This window comes from Electrophorus electricus, chromosome 2 (assembly GCF_041902795.1).
Source record: "Electrophorus electricus isolate QZ-2024a chromosome 2, ASM4190279v1, whole genome shotgun sequence".
Classification (NCBI taxonomy): Eukaryota; Metazoa; Chordata; class Actinopteri; order Gymnotiformes; family Gymnotidae; genus Electrophorus; species Electrophorus electricus.
The window spans coordinates 15,417,563-15,431,814 of record NC_137498.1 but is presented as its reverse complement, the minus strand read 5'-3'; the positions used below and the strand labels follow the sequence as shown (position 1 = coordinate 15,431,814).

Here is a 14,252-nt window from a genome sequence, read left to right as displayed (position 1 = left end):
CAGGCAGAAAGTACCTAGTTCAATACCAGGCTGAAACACTTTTCTTGGTAAATGTGTAACTGCTGTCCTTACAGTTGAATGGAGGGCTGTTCTTCACAGAGCAAAGTCAGGCTCCTTAACAAATCGCCAAACTGATTAATTAAAACTCGTAGCATAATGTCTATGCTAATTCAAGACTTTCAAACATTAGTACAGGAAGTATAAACTTTAGTGAGTGTGTCCTTATTTTGTTTCCTAAAAAGGTTTATGCTAATTAGCTCAATTTTAAAAGTTACTTTCATCAAGTCTATGGCAAAGAAAAAATCCTTGCAAGGCAATGTCAAGCATACAGAATTTGTGCAATAGGTTATGCTCTAAATGCCAATGAGAGAACTACAGAGATAAAGTAAAACTCTTCATATTATGCCCAGTTAGCAACAGTCTGTTTCTCGAAGGGTAAGAAACAAGAGAACTTTGGTGGGGTTGTCTGAATTTTGCATCCTAATGCTTGAGAAGTCATACTGCTTAGCCAGATTTAAAACTATGATTTTCAAGCCCCAAAAATGAGCAAATGCTGGAAAGCAGCATTTTTTTCTGCAACTTTGAATCAGATATTTCTGAAAAATTAGAATTGTAAACCATTTAAATTTTAAGTACATCTGCTCGTAAAACCCATTTTAGGCTATCCAACATACCCACGAAATTTGCATAAAATGGCAGCTATTTGTGAACAGAGAGAGTAATGGTATTTCCTAACCGTCAAAATGATTTATTGCTTGATTTGATTGGTTGATTTGACAGCTGTCAATCATCCTCGTCGTCCGAGTCATCTTAGAAAAGAAAGTTGATCCAATTATTCTAGTATAAATGCGATTAATAAACATGCTTTTAAAAATATACTTACGTGGAGATGGTGGCCTACAGGTTAGTGTGGTTGAACAGCGTGAATAGGCCTAGAATTATTTAGATGTATGTTATAAGCCACAGTGACCTGTATACGTTTCTGTAGACGTTGCCGGTTGTAACAGGTGAAATATTTGTGAGCTCCGCCAGAGGGCTCGATGAATAGTGGATGACAGTAGAGGGATTCACCCCCTCTGCCTGTGTGACAAATTAACGCACTGCATAAACTTTTAGACATAAAGCGATCTTTTATCATATGGTAGACGCACTCTAGAAAAGATTACCTTGTAACAACTCATTCAATATATGAACTGTTTCATCAGCTTGTTTCCTTATATCTGCAAATAAAAGTAACAAAAATGTAAACAAAATAAAATACATACAATTAAAATGTATAAAAGTTCACAAATAAGAAATTACCTTGGTCGGCAATTCTCTCCAGAGTCAAGGAAGTCGTGAACGTCGGAAACTATGGAAATACATAGAACAGAATTATAGACCATGAGTAGAAAAGATCACCATAATGATATCCTTTATACCAAAACCGCATTTATGTCAGGTCATGTACTGGTTAATTTAAGTAAATAGATTCACCCACTTCGAAGCTAAAGTTTTTCTATTTAGCTAGCCCTGAGAATAAGAATAGCCGTCGATCAAAAGAGTTTTAGTCGATCAAAATGTTTCACGTACTCTATGGCATAGCGGTCATATTACATATTGACCATTAATCATCAGAATAAAGACATTGACAATATCCTTTCCTAGATAGCTCGCAAAAGAATACTTACGATAGCTTGTAGATAATACGCATTGATTGTTAAAATGTATGTTTTATCTAGACCTGAAATTAATTACGACGCTAAGCCCCACTGAGTTAAATCATACAACGCACGATAAAGTATTTCATCCATTAGCTAAATAAATAGCTAAATACACGTCAGCCTTTTTGGTAACTTATACTAATATAAGGTATAGCATGAATTAGTTAAGCATTACTGAATTGCTTACCTGTTGTGAACTAAAGGAGTGAAATACCGAAAACACGGCTTTAAGAAAAAGTCGGTGGGGATAGAAATGGTTTTCGGATAGAAGTTGTAAATTACGTCCCTCCCCCAACACCGCTCTCAGTTGTGGAATGCACTGAAAGTGGTAAGAGTACAACGTGTGATAACGGACAAAAACCTTGTGTGATAAAACTTATAGAGTAACCACAATGGTTAGAGATCAGACAAAAAATTAATTAATTAAAACTTTGTGATGTTTTCTGAAAAGTTTGCTTATTGCCTTGTTTGAATACATCTGGCAAATAAGATGTGAAGAGGTGTCGTGGGAGAGATGTGTGTGTGTGTGTGTGTGTGTGTGTGTGTGAGAGAGAGAGAGAGAGAGAGAGAGAGAGAGAGTCAATGACCTCTGACTGCAGAGTGTGTGTCAGAGAGGACACTGAACAGATAGAGAAAGTGGAGACAAACTGGTGTAGTATGAGACTAAAAAATGTTATTTTCTTTAATCACATTATTTCACTATTAAAGAATTATTTCAATGATTCCTACTCAAACATCTGGGGTACAACTAAATTTAAATGAGCGGGTACGAGGGTCTGGTTTTGTGGGAGGAGTTGCACGCTGCACGGGATTGGTCAGACCGGGTGGTTGGGTAGAAAGAAAAGGCGGCAAAATTGAGGAGTCAAATGAGGAGTGTATTTCTGACCCTGGGAGGAGGTTTTTTTCACCTTATATCATATTTTGTCAGAAAGTTTTTCCTGCATGATGGGGGGCGGGGGGGAGTGAGGAGGTGTAACCTCTAGAGAATCAACCAATGGGAGGGAGTGGGAGGGGTGAATGAGTGGGTGAGTGAGAGAGAGAGAGAGACACACACACACACACACACACACACACACCCGAGACCCATACGCAAGTTTGAGTATGACTACATGACCGGCAGCGGAGCGGACATTAAAGACTGGGTGGTACGTATTCGTTTAAGACTCGGAAGTTTTATTTACTTTAATGAGGGTTCAGGGCTGTTATGTATTTTGTACATTTAGCTTTAGATTTTATACTACAGAACTGATGGATTTACAATTTGTACAAGCAGAAATGTTCAGTTTCCTGTGTGTCAGTTTGCTGTGTGTCAGTGTTGGTAATACAACAGCTTAGTCTGAGGCTACAGGGCTCTGTAGGTGCAGTGTTTCCTTTCTGAAGCAAGCAAATTGCCTTTTCTTTTAAATACAAATCAATCATTTTCTGTGAAAGAATCAAATAATTGCAGATATCAAAGAGGTGGGACTTAATACTGTGAATCATACACTACATGTCCAAAAAAAAAAGGTCACCACCTGGATTTAACTAAGCAAATAGGTAAGAGCCTCCCATTGGATACTTACTGCATAGGTGATTATGTTTCAGCTGGAAACAAGTTATTTAACCCTAACTGATGCAGTGAGTACCTTCTCAGTTGTTAAACAACCATGTCGAAAGACACATCCTGTGGTCGTGGAAAAGATGTTAATCTGTTTCCGAAGTGTCAAATTATTGGCATACATCAAGCAGAGAAAACATCTAAGGAGATGCTGAAACTACTAGAATCAGGTTAAGAACTGGCCAATGCCTTATTAAAAAGTGGAAGGACAGCGGGGAAACATCATCTTCGAAGAAGGAATGTGGTCGGAAAGAAATCTTGAATGATTGTGCTCGGCGATCACTTAAACGTGTAGTGAAATCAAATCAAAGAAAAACAACAGTAGAACTCATGGACATGTTTAATAGTGAAAGTAGGAGCATTTACACACGCACAATGTGAAGTGAACTCAAGGGATTGGGACTAAACAGCTGTGTAACCTTAAGAAAACCACTTGTCAGTGAGGCTAACCGGCAAAAATGGCTTCAGTTTGCTAGGGAGCATAAATATTGGACTCTGGAGCAATGGAAGAAGGTCATTTGGTCTGATGAGTCTAGATTTACCCTGTTCCAGAGTGATGGGTGCATCAGGATAAGAAGAGAGGCGGCTGAAATGATGCATCCATCGTGCCTAGTGCCTACCGTACAAGCCTGTGGGGGCAGTGCTATGATCTGGGGTTGCTGCAGTTGGTCAGGTCTAGGTTCAACAACGTTATGTGCCCAAAGAATGAGGTCAGCTGACTATCTGAATATACTGAATGACCAGGTTATTCCATCAATGGATTTTTTTCTTCCCTGATGGCATGGGCATATTCCAAGATGACAATGTCAGGATTCATCAGGCTCAAATTGTAAAAGAGTGGTTCACCAGCATGAGACATCATTTTCACACATGGATTGGCCACCACAGAGTCCAGCCCTGAACCCCATTGAGAATTTTTGGGATGTGCTGGAGAAGACTTTGCACAGTGGTCCAAATCTCCCATCATCAATACAAGATCTTGGGGAAAAATTGATGCAACTCTGGACAGAAATAAATGTTGTGACTTGCTTGTGGAAATGATGTCACAGCGAACACATGCCGTAATCAAAGCTAAAGGCGGCCCAATGAAATATTAGAGTGTGTGACCTTTTTTTTGGTCAGGCAGTGTATTTTCTCAATGATTCTTGAAACTTGGTGCTCAAACAACCAGAAATCTAAATGTCTTTATATGCCTCATGTCACAATTCCAGGGTGTTTATACTCTAATAGAAACACCTAGTATGTCCACAGTTAGAAAGTACAGCCTATCTGTGGCCATGAATATTTTGTGTTAGAGATCCACTATTTTATCACTGGTCAGTTTCTGACCACATGACCCAGGCACCTTGGACTAAATATGGAGAGATTAAAATAAAGCACAAACAGAATGTCATATTTTATTTCTGAGTGTTTCAGGTCTGTGATCTATTAGTGTTGCATCAGTGGGTTCAGATTCATATTTTAGATGAGAATAGCATTCCATATTTGTCTAGTTGACTGCATTTTTATTCATAGTACGATAGTCATTGGTACAGACCAATCACTAAGGGTAGTCAACATTTCATGCATACTATAAATATACAAGAGGTTGGTTTACCTGTTACTTGGAGTTTGACCTCTATAAGATGATGACTGCTGATGCTACACCTGTACTGTCCCCCGTCCTCTTTAGTCAGACCAGATATGAATAGAGAGAAATTTCCTGGAGCAGCAACCAGCTGAATTCTATCAGTGTAACGGTTTGTCTGGTCAGTTGACTAGATGACTTTAGATTCTTTATAAAAATAAAATAAAAAAAATTAAAAAACTCCATCTGACAGTCTTTGGCTCGGCCAGCGGTTCAGTTTAAGATCTTCATCAGTTTTATTAAAATATGAATGGATTATAAAAATCTTGTATTTGTATTTGCACATACTCATTCAAGGTTACCCAGCACTAAATCCTCCACTAGGTGGAGCTACTGAGAAAGAAATACAGGAGGGATACTGTGACGGTGGCATTTTGCGTCAGTGACAATGTGTATCCTTGTCAAACCTTCGCTGATTTATTACTTTTGTTTTTTAATGCCTTATCTTATTTTCACAAAACATTAAATGTATTACTGCACAAAATCACACCACCAATGAGCATTCATCTTTGACTTTTTGATATGAAGCATTATCTAGTGCTCGAGTCACCTGTTCTTGCACTGCTCTGTCACTGGGTTTTAACATCTTTTCCACGACCACAGGATGTGTCTTTCCACATGGTTGTTTAACAAATGAGAAGCTACTCACTGTCACGGTACGCTCGCCTCCCGCCACGTGCAGTGGGAGGACTTTCATTTGTGGCCACAATGAAAAGGATTTTTATGGTAGGCTCCACTGTAAGCCTCATTGTCAAGCATCCCAATAATAAGAGTTTTAGGGAGCAGTCCGAGGAAGAGGTTTTCTTGGGTGCACACACGACCCCCGGAAACTGAAGGTTTTCATACAAACTCTGTCGATGGGGTATTTGGTATTTGGCGGTGGCGCTTAAAAGAGCCAGTGCGTGACCTAATTTAACAGCTGGTGAAACGGACACTTTTTTTCACAAACAGAGAAGCCATGAGTATTTTTAGAACGTAATCCCCGGCTCCTTCTTTCATTAGACAAAACTCATCTTTACTCCACACCATTTTAATTTTCATATCAACGCCGTTCAGTAAAAGTTTATCCTGAAAAAATATGTCAGAATGAATGTGTCCGATAAATTCAAAGGTTTTACTTTCGGCGCTGAAAGCGTCTCTGGTCCTGAGTCCAAGGTTATGCCCCGTCGGGTCCGTAGCCTCCATATGTCCTGTGTCTCTGTAAAACAACCCGGCAGAAAATTGTGTTTCCAGAGTGTCCCTACTATAATTCAAGACATTCAATGACGGCTATGTAGGGGTACGTGTTACTCGCTTGGCTGATGAAACGGTCACCCAACATAACATCCACTTGTGAAAACAGAGACGCTATAGGATAGTTTACCACGCCGACCTTAGCATCGTTAGCAATGTTACTCCCGTCGAGGTTTGTGATTTTACATCTTAGATGCAAAACGGTGTTATTCAACTCCAGATAATCATCACCATTGCCTGCCACATAAAATTCGATCGGAGAATTGTCGGAAATGGCTGAAAGCAGTGGGATTTCTACGTATGTGTACTTTTTGATACTTGTTTGGGTGTAAGGTAATGTGAAAATGTCTAGCTCCTTCAGCGAGTACCGTGTGTGGGTATTGTACCTCGGTGAGTGCGACCTCCCATCCCCCCACCAACTCTATAGGCTTCAGAAATTTGGTTGTGTAGCACGAAATCTTATTATCGGGGTAAATGTCTTTGGAGGCGTTGCTCAGTAGAGTCACGTAGAATCCGCTCTCTTCCATGGTGATTGGATTATAATTTCATTTTGATTTAGCACCCCACCTTTTAACCTTTCACAATGTTAAGGACGTCCTCGGCCGGAATCCAGGAGTTAAATTTATTGGGCCACCCAACCCACCTGATCAAGCACATCTTTTATCGGTTCCTAGTTTTTTTCAGATATATTTTTTTCTATTTTAAAGGCTTTATCTTTTCCCACTAAAATATTTTGCAGCTCCTGTTCATAAAAGGTCCCATCTACATTTTCCCCATCGAAATTCCGTAATTTGATATGGGAGGGTCTTTCCTTAGACATTCAAAAACGGTAAAATATTCAAATATTCATCCGTAAAGTTCTGCTCGTACCCTTTCTCACAATGTCTTTTTAATCGTGAAATTCTGACGGTATCGCCGACTCTAAACTTTAATCTTTTTGTCCCGTCCCGGTAGCAAAGTGATTGACGTTATGTTTTTTTCATTAATGTTTTGAAGCTTTTATTAAAAATTATTTCCCTTCATCAGGCTGAAGTTTTTTAGGAACTCTGCCTTCTTTTAGAATCGATACAAAGGCTTTGGTAACCTCGGCACCTGTTTTGTTTTTCATCACGCGTACCCAAGCATACTTGGAAAGTTAGCACGTTAGCCTAACTTTCATGTTCCCGTTATGTTGGTCATGTCCAGCAAATCGGCCTGCCATTGTTCATCTATGTTTTTTTTTTACAATGACTCTGTTTCTTTTCAATTTTATACAGATTGGTTTATGTAGTGTGTATGCATCCTGATCTGCTAACCAGTTTTTTATTTCCTTATCACCAACCCGTTTACCGCTTTCATCCACCACGGACCTTTGCAGACTCTCGACCCCTCCATAAGATCCCGGGTTTGAAGGAGTGTAGTAAATATTTTTCAGCAGATGTTTATATTATATAATAATAACCATTAAAGTATGTCATATGTAATAATTATGTCATACATTATAATAATAGTTAAGCATGTCATATATAATAATAACCATTTGAGATTTACATGTGCAGCCATGTTTAATACTGAAGGCCTTTATCATGTGTGTTTCTGCAGGCTGCATGTTGGTAGAGAAAAAGAAGACAGACTACATCACTGCATGCACAGGAGACTCAGTACTGCTGCCCTGCTCCTGTACTGACGGACACACCAAACCTGAGAGTTTCACCTGGAAGAAACACAACACAAACAGAAACTCATGGGATGTGATCTCCAGTGAGAGTGAACAGTACAGAAACAGAGTTCAGCTGGGTACTGCTCACTCTCCAGGAAATCTCTCTCTACACATATCACACCTGACTGAAGAGGATGAGGGAGTCTACAGGTGTTATTTTAACCAGTGGAAATATAAAAACATCAAACTCACCATTAAAGGTGAAACACTTTTTATCCAAATCCAACTGTAATAATGGTTGTATGAATAAATGTATCTCAATAAATCCAGCTCTAGGGTTTTCTTAGATATACACTAGCAAAGTCTTGGTTGTCTGAGTTACTTGTAGACTTATTGCCAAGTCATGTTTGGCGTTACCAAATGGTAAAAATATCTTGTCCTGTGTAAGTAAGAGTTTCATTACTTTAACACACTTACTCTGTAAATTGTCGCCTAGGCAGGTTTCAGCTCATCATTCTGAAAACTGCACAGTGTGCAGATCATTAATGTAGGTGGACCAGCTGGATCAAAATCACTAATGTGTTTTATTTTAGATTTTTGATTTGAAAAGTAGGTAATGCTCTGCTATGACAAGTTGCAAATAGACATACACAAAAGTTTGACAGTCAACTCTGATGTCAAGTTGATATATGAAGTGACATATTTAGAGTTTTTGTTAATGTAATTATTTACTGCATCGTACTTAAAACCAAGGGCAGAGGTGAAGACAAAGGTTTAATGCACATAAAACTTAAAAAAAATGATCTGCTTTCAAATTAAGCCTGTAAATACAATTTATATTATGAAGAGCATCCTCTTATGCAAAGCCTAACATGTGTTATGTTCAAATGTGTAACTAGGTTCCTTAGTCCTAATATATCCTGCTTTCTCACAGCTTTTCCATTCAGTCAGCCTAACTTTGGGTTTAACCTACTAAATGTGTGGTGCAGAGACTGGATACTTTATGTAACCCACCTTTTCTGTCTACATTGCATTCTGGCAGTGTTACGATCATGAGGCAAGAGGCAGTATTGGATCTTTTACTGTGATGACACATAAACATGTATCAATCAACTGTGTGTGTGACAGGCTTGACCCCCCCAGTTCTGTTGATAAAAACCTTTTTTTAAAAAATTTGGAACTCCAAGTTATAATATTGTATTTTATTGTAGGCGACTATTGTATTGTATTGTAATTGTTAACTTAGCACAACATTGTCCCATAACTAACATAAGTAGCCTAATGTAAAAATTAGATGGGTGATCATGAATGATCAAACATTAGAAACAGAATGTTAAAATATTCAAAACAACAAGCTGATTACAATAAACATTTAGACTTAACTGATGCTTCCATCCAAAGCAACTTACAACTATAACCAAGTACAACTTGAATAATTGAGTGCCTGGAGCCCAACAGTGGCTACTTAGCAGGGTGGGGTTTGAACCAACAACTTTCCAATTGCAATGTCAAGTACCTTAACCACCTATCTTATGTTACCTCCAAAATTACACAATATCAAGACCGCCCACAATCACCGGATTTTGCTCCACTCAGGCAAAAAAGGAGTGATGTGGCAGTTAGATGTGACAGACGCTTAAGTCTTCAAAAAGATGAGAATGGTGTAACGTTGAGCGGTAAGGAGGCGGACACGTGCTAAGAGGGGCGAGATTTAATAGGGGAAAATCCAAAATCAGGGTCATTAAAGCAGTCCAGGGTCACAGAGCTGACATGGAGAGTACTGGGAAACATTACAAAACAAAAACACACAAAGGCTAACTAGGAACTAAAGCTAGGAAACACAAAGACACGGAGTACAAAGAAACAAGGATCAAACATTCAAACATTAATTCAAAATGAAACAAACAGTCAAACCTCTGAACAAACAAACAATAAACAACAACGACCAAGGCACACAGCAGGGTTTAAATACATGAACTTAGAAATGAGGGACAGGTGTACGCAATCACTGTGAGGACAAAATGAAACTATGGAACGGAACAAAACGACATGGAAAACACGGAACATGGAAGGGACTGATCATGACAAATGGGAATCTATATGGAATGGGAATCTAACTGGATCATCTCTACAAGTTTCCATTTCTGTTAAAATTGTTCCTACTCAGACCTTTGCCTGTATAGACACAATGGCAAACCCCTCACTAAACACACAGACAAACTCAGGGAGGCGAGGTGGAAAAGTGAACAAAGACGAGCACTTCAATAATGTGATCAGTATCATGTGTTGGATGTGGTACTTGATCAATGGCTTGAAATAAAGAATTCTAGTGCTTCCACACTGACGCTCTATCACAGAGTTATACATATATTGTCTGATCTTTCTTTGACTGGTAGACTGGCGTGGCATTAGAGATCAATCACCATTTTATTAGTAACAAAATAAAACACTCTATTTAAGGACCAGGCCAGAACACTTTCAACACAGTGTCATTGTCAAAGCGTTCATTTATAACAGAGTCATATGGTTTTTTATTTCAGCCTCCCAAGCCAGTGTCAAGAACAGGAAGGTACTACATGGTTTGAGGTGCTCACATCTGTTCAGGTTTCCTAGTAATCTCATGTACCGCAACCGCCCTCAGTCTGTGTTTGCAACTCCCTCATCACCAGTTTACTAGTGTTTCCTATGTCTCATCTTTGCTACACTATTTATTCTTTCTGGTTCCATTAATTCCCTGTCAAGTATTATCACTGTTCTATCGCATGTACTGAGCAATTCCCTGGTGTGTTTATATCTGGCTATTACCCTGCCTGTTTCACTTTACAATTGTTGCTTAATCCGCTACAAATAAAACTCGGCTGTCCGCAAGCATCTGGCCTGTTCTAAGATGTCACACCTCGCTTGGTAAGCAACATCTGATCATTAATGTTATATGCTGGACATGCCTGAAATACACTGAGCTACAAAGTCAACAGTTATAAAGTTATATGATATTTCAACCAGTTCTGCCTCCACGGTCTGACGCCGTGACAGTATTGGTCATCAGCCCCGATTTTCCTCTGGGGATATAGGGGTGGTTATAGTGGCAGTACTCATTCTCAGCCGACTCTGTCTCCTGGGGGGGGGGGGGGTCTAGTTATGTTATTTTAACTGCAAACATATTTAAAACTTATATAAAACAAACAAACAAAAAAAAAACCCAACCTATATTCCTTGAATGAAGTGTTATGTCAACTAACCAACTTGCAGTATTGTGTTATAAAGAGACTGTATGACAGCTGTCTTGACAGAATCAGCCTTTATTAATATGTATTTAGTGTCACGGAACGCTCGCCCCTCGCAAGGCACGTGGTTTGGCCAGCCACGTGCAGTGGGAGGACTTTCATTTGTGGCCACGCCTACACACACCTGTACTTCGCTCCGTCTGTGTGTATTCAAACTCACGTCAGGGTGTGCGGCGTTGTTGATCATTGTCTGTGTAACGTGTTGATGTAACGTGTTAATGTTTCTTCGTCATTGTGAAAGCGTATGCGTGTTCATCGTGTTTGTTTAAATGTCACTCGTTTCATGTTCATATTATCGTTTGTAATACGTGTGAGTGCCGATGTCATTTATGTAATAAATGTTTCTATAACTATCATTGTTATAAGGATAGTCAATGTCATTAGAACAATGCTAAAATCATATAATATTAAAGTAAATATTTATTAATCTAACAAGCAAATGTGGTGGAGTCTGACAGTGGGGTGTGTTTCTACAGGTTGAGTATTGGAACACAACAGGGAGACAAAACACATCACTGCACACACAGGAGACTCAGTACTGCTACCCTACAGCTGCACAGACCTACACGCCAAACCTGTAAATTTCACCTGGAAGAAATACAACCCAAACAGTAAAACATGGGAAGTGATCTCCAAGTGAGAGTGAACAGTACAGAAACAGAGTTCAGCTGGGTATTGTTCACTCTCCAGGAAATCTCTCTCTACTCTTATCACACCTGACTGAGGAAGATGAGGGAGATTACGATTGTATGCATAAGGAATATGAACAACTATACATCAGACTTACTTTTAAAGGTAAGTAATTTAGATCTGTATTCTTAGTGCATTGATAATCTCATAAATAAACTTTAGCAAATTAGTGTTACATTATACCTGTAGCACCTGTTACACCTATAGAGCACTATTAGACTATCAAAGGCTATTATACTGGAGATAGGATGAATGCTACAAATCACTGGAGTAGTGTTTTCTCACTGATGTGGCTTATTAGGTGTTTGTTTGCAAAAGCACAGCTAAAACAAGTCCAGGGTAAATATACATTTCATCCATTTTTATAGGGATGTATTTGTGGTTAAAGTGGTCTTGTACTTTAAAAATACTTGACTGGGATTTAAATCATGACTTAATCTTCTGGAAACAATCCATAATGTCACTGACCCTCATTTTGTCTTTCATGTTATTTCTAAAGTGTATAGTTGGACCATGACAGTATCAATAAACTGCCAGTGTAAAATTGTTTCCCAGCCACACTACATCTTATACACCCAAAGTGACAGAAATGTCCTGTTTTTGATTCATTGCTTAGCATTAGATGTGTTCAGTTGTCCAAATAACTATTTTATCTATTTTACCTCATAATGACATTTTTCTTAAAGAGTCATGCGTCCTAACTATGACCATCTACAAACAGTAAGTAGGAACTGTGTGAACTGAAACCTCAAACTACTGTGGTTGGAGAAATTCTATTTTGCACTGGCACTTTGATATTGTCATAGTCAGAACATGTCAAAATTTATGAAAGATACAAATTTGATGTAAAATGTATTACTTCACAATACTTCACAAAATGACAGAAATCCACTGTTTTTGACTTAGCATCTTGTACTAGATGTGCTCCCAATTGTCCAAATACATATGTTTTACCTCAAAATTTTATTTTTTATTAACTTTCATAAGTCCAAAGTCATGTGTCCTAAGAAATTACCAGCATCAAACTATTTCTCAGTCACACTAGTATGACTAAAGGCTATACCCAAAATGACAGAAGTGATCTGTTTTTGAGTCATTTCACCCAGTATTAGATGTTTTACCTGAAAATGACATTTTTCTTCAAGTGTCTTGACTATGACACTGTCAATAAAGTGACAGTGCAAAACTGTATTTCCCAACCACAGAAGTCCAATTACAGGCTATATACCTAAATTGACAGCTTTTTGGTCAACATACAAAACAAATTTAAAATATATATTTTAAATACTTCTAATACTTCATTGGGAATTTTATTTTGACATAATTTGATTTGTTTTGTGGCCGTATCACAATGCTCAAGAGGGATAATTCCATTGCATTAGTGCTAACTCTATGATATAACACCATTACTTGGAAAGTCAACACTTCATTATAAAAATTAGTTTTTAAATAAACTTTTAAACATGCGCTGATGAGCTTGTTCACCTGCCCCCACTCAGGTGCAGTCACATGTCTACTAGTGTCATGAATGTAAACCACCCTGAATGTTCCTATACACATTTATAATGGGTCAGTACTGTAGCCAAACTTGCAAACACAAGTAGTACTAAAGCAGTACACCATCTTATGCTAACAAACACATCTCCCTCTCCAGGAATCTCAACAACAGAATTTACATCAAGATTTGATGGCAAAACAAGTGCAAAGGCTCCAGCTGACGCTTCCCACTACTGACAGTGCAAAGACTCTGACTGACGGTAACATGCATTTACTGCATATCAACATGGTCTCCTAATATCTTAAAAAGCATTAAAAATGCATGCTGTGTAAAAAACGCAAACACTAACACGCACACAAATACACATAACATTTGTATAACGTTTGCCTTCAGATGTCCAAAACCCTGCACGTGGTCTATTATATATCCTCATGACTACTGCTGTGGGAGCTGTTCTCCTCCTGCTGCTGGGTCTCGTGGGGGTCTTGTACTGGAGATCCAAAGGTACACACACACACACACACACACACACACACACACGCACACAAGCACACAAGCACACACACATACACACTGTGACAGCACTGTTCTGTTCTCACAGCCCTAATCCATTCGATGCGGCTCATCAGCTGATTATCCAGTGAAGTGGAGCCCGTCAACACTGGGAAAACTCTACACCATGCAGTCTCCCAGAATGCACTCCCAGGCCTCGGGGACACGAGGCGAAACGCCAAGGGAAGTTAGCGCTCACGCTTCACCGCGATTTCGACATCTGTCTGGGAGCGGAGATGAAAGCTTCCGGCCAAGAAGGTAACAGTCCTTCCCTGGATTTTGTTCCGGCCGTATGGATTAGCTAATTATCTCAAGCCGCGTGTAGAATGAATTAGCGGAATCAACTGGACGACACAGAACTGTGGACATCCTTCTGAACCTGAACTCCCCTGCCCCTCTGGCCGGGCAAAGACGACTCTCATCGTTACC

General features: G+C 39.1%; 1 long non-coding RNA gene across 1 annotated transcript; it reads left to right on the top strand.

Annotated features, from left to right (window-relative positions):
- Positions 1 to 2,799: 2,799 nt before the first annotated feature.
- Positions 2,800 to 11,676, top strand: LOC118241853 (uncharacterized). The gene is made up of 3 exons (XR_014126553.1): positions 2,800 to 2,848; positions 7,742 to 8,059; positions 11,560 to 11,676. It is a non-coding gene; the product is annotated as an uncharacterized LOC118241853 (long non-coding RNA).
- The last annotated feature ends 2,576 nt before the right edge of the window (positions 11,677 to 14,252 follow it).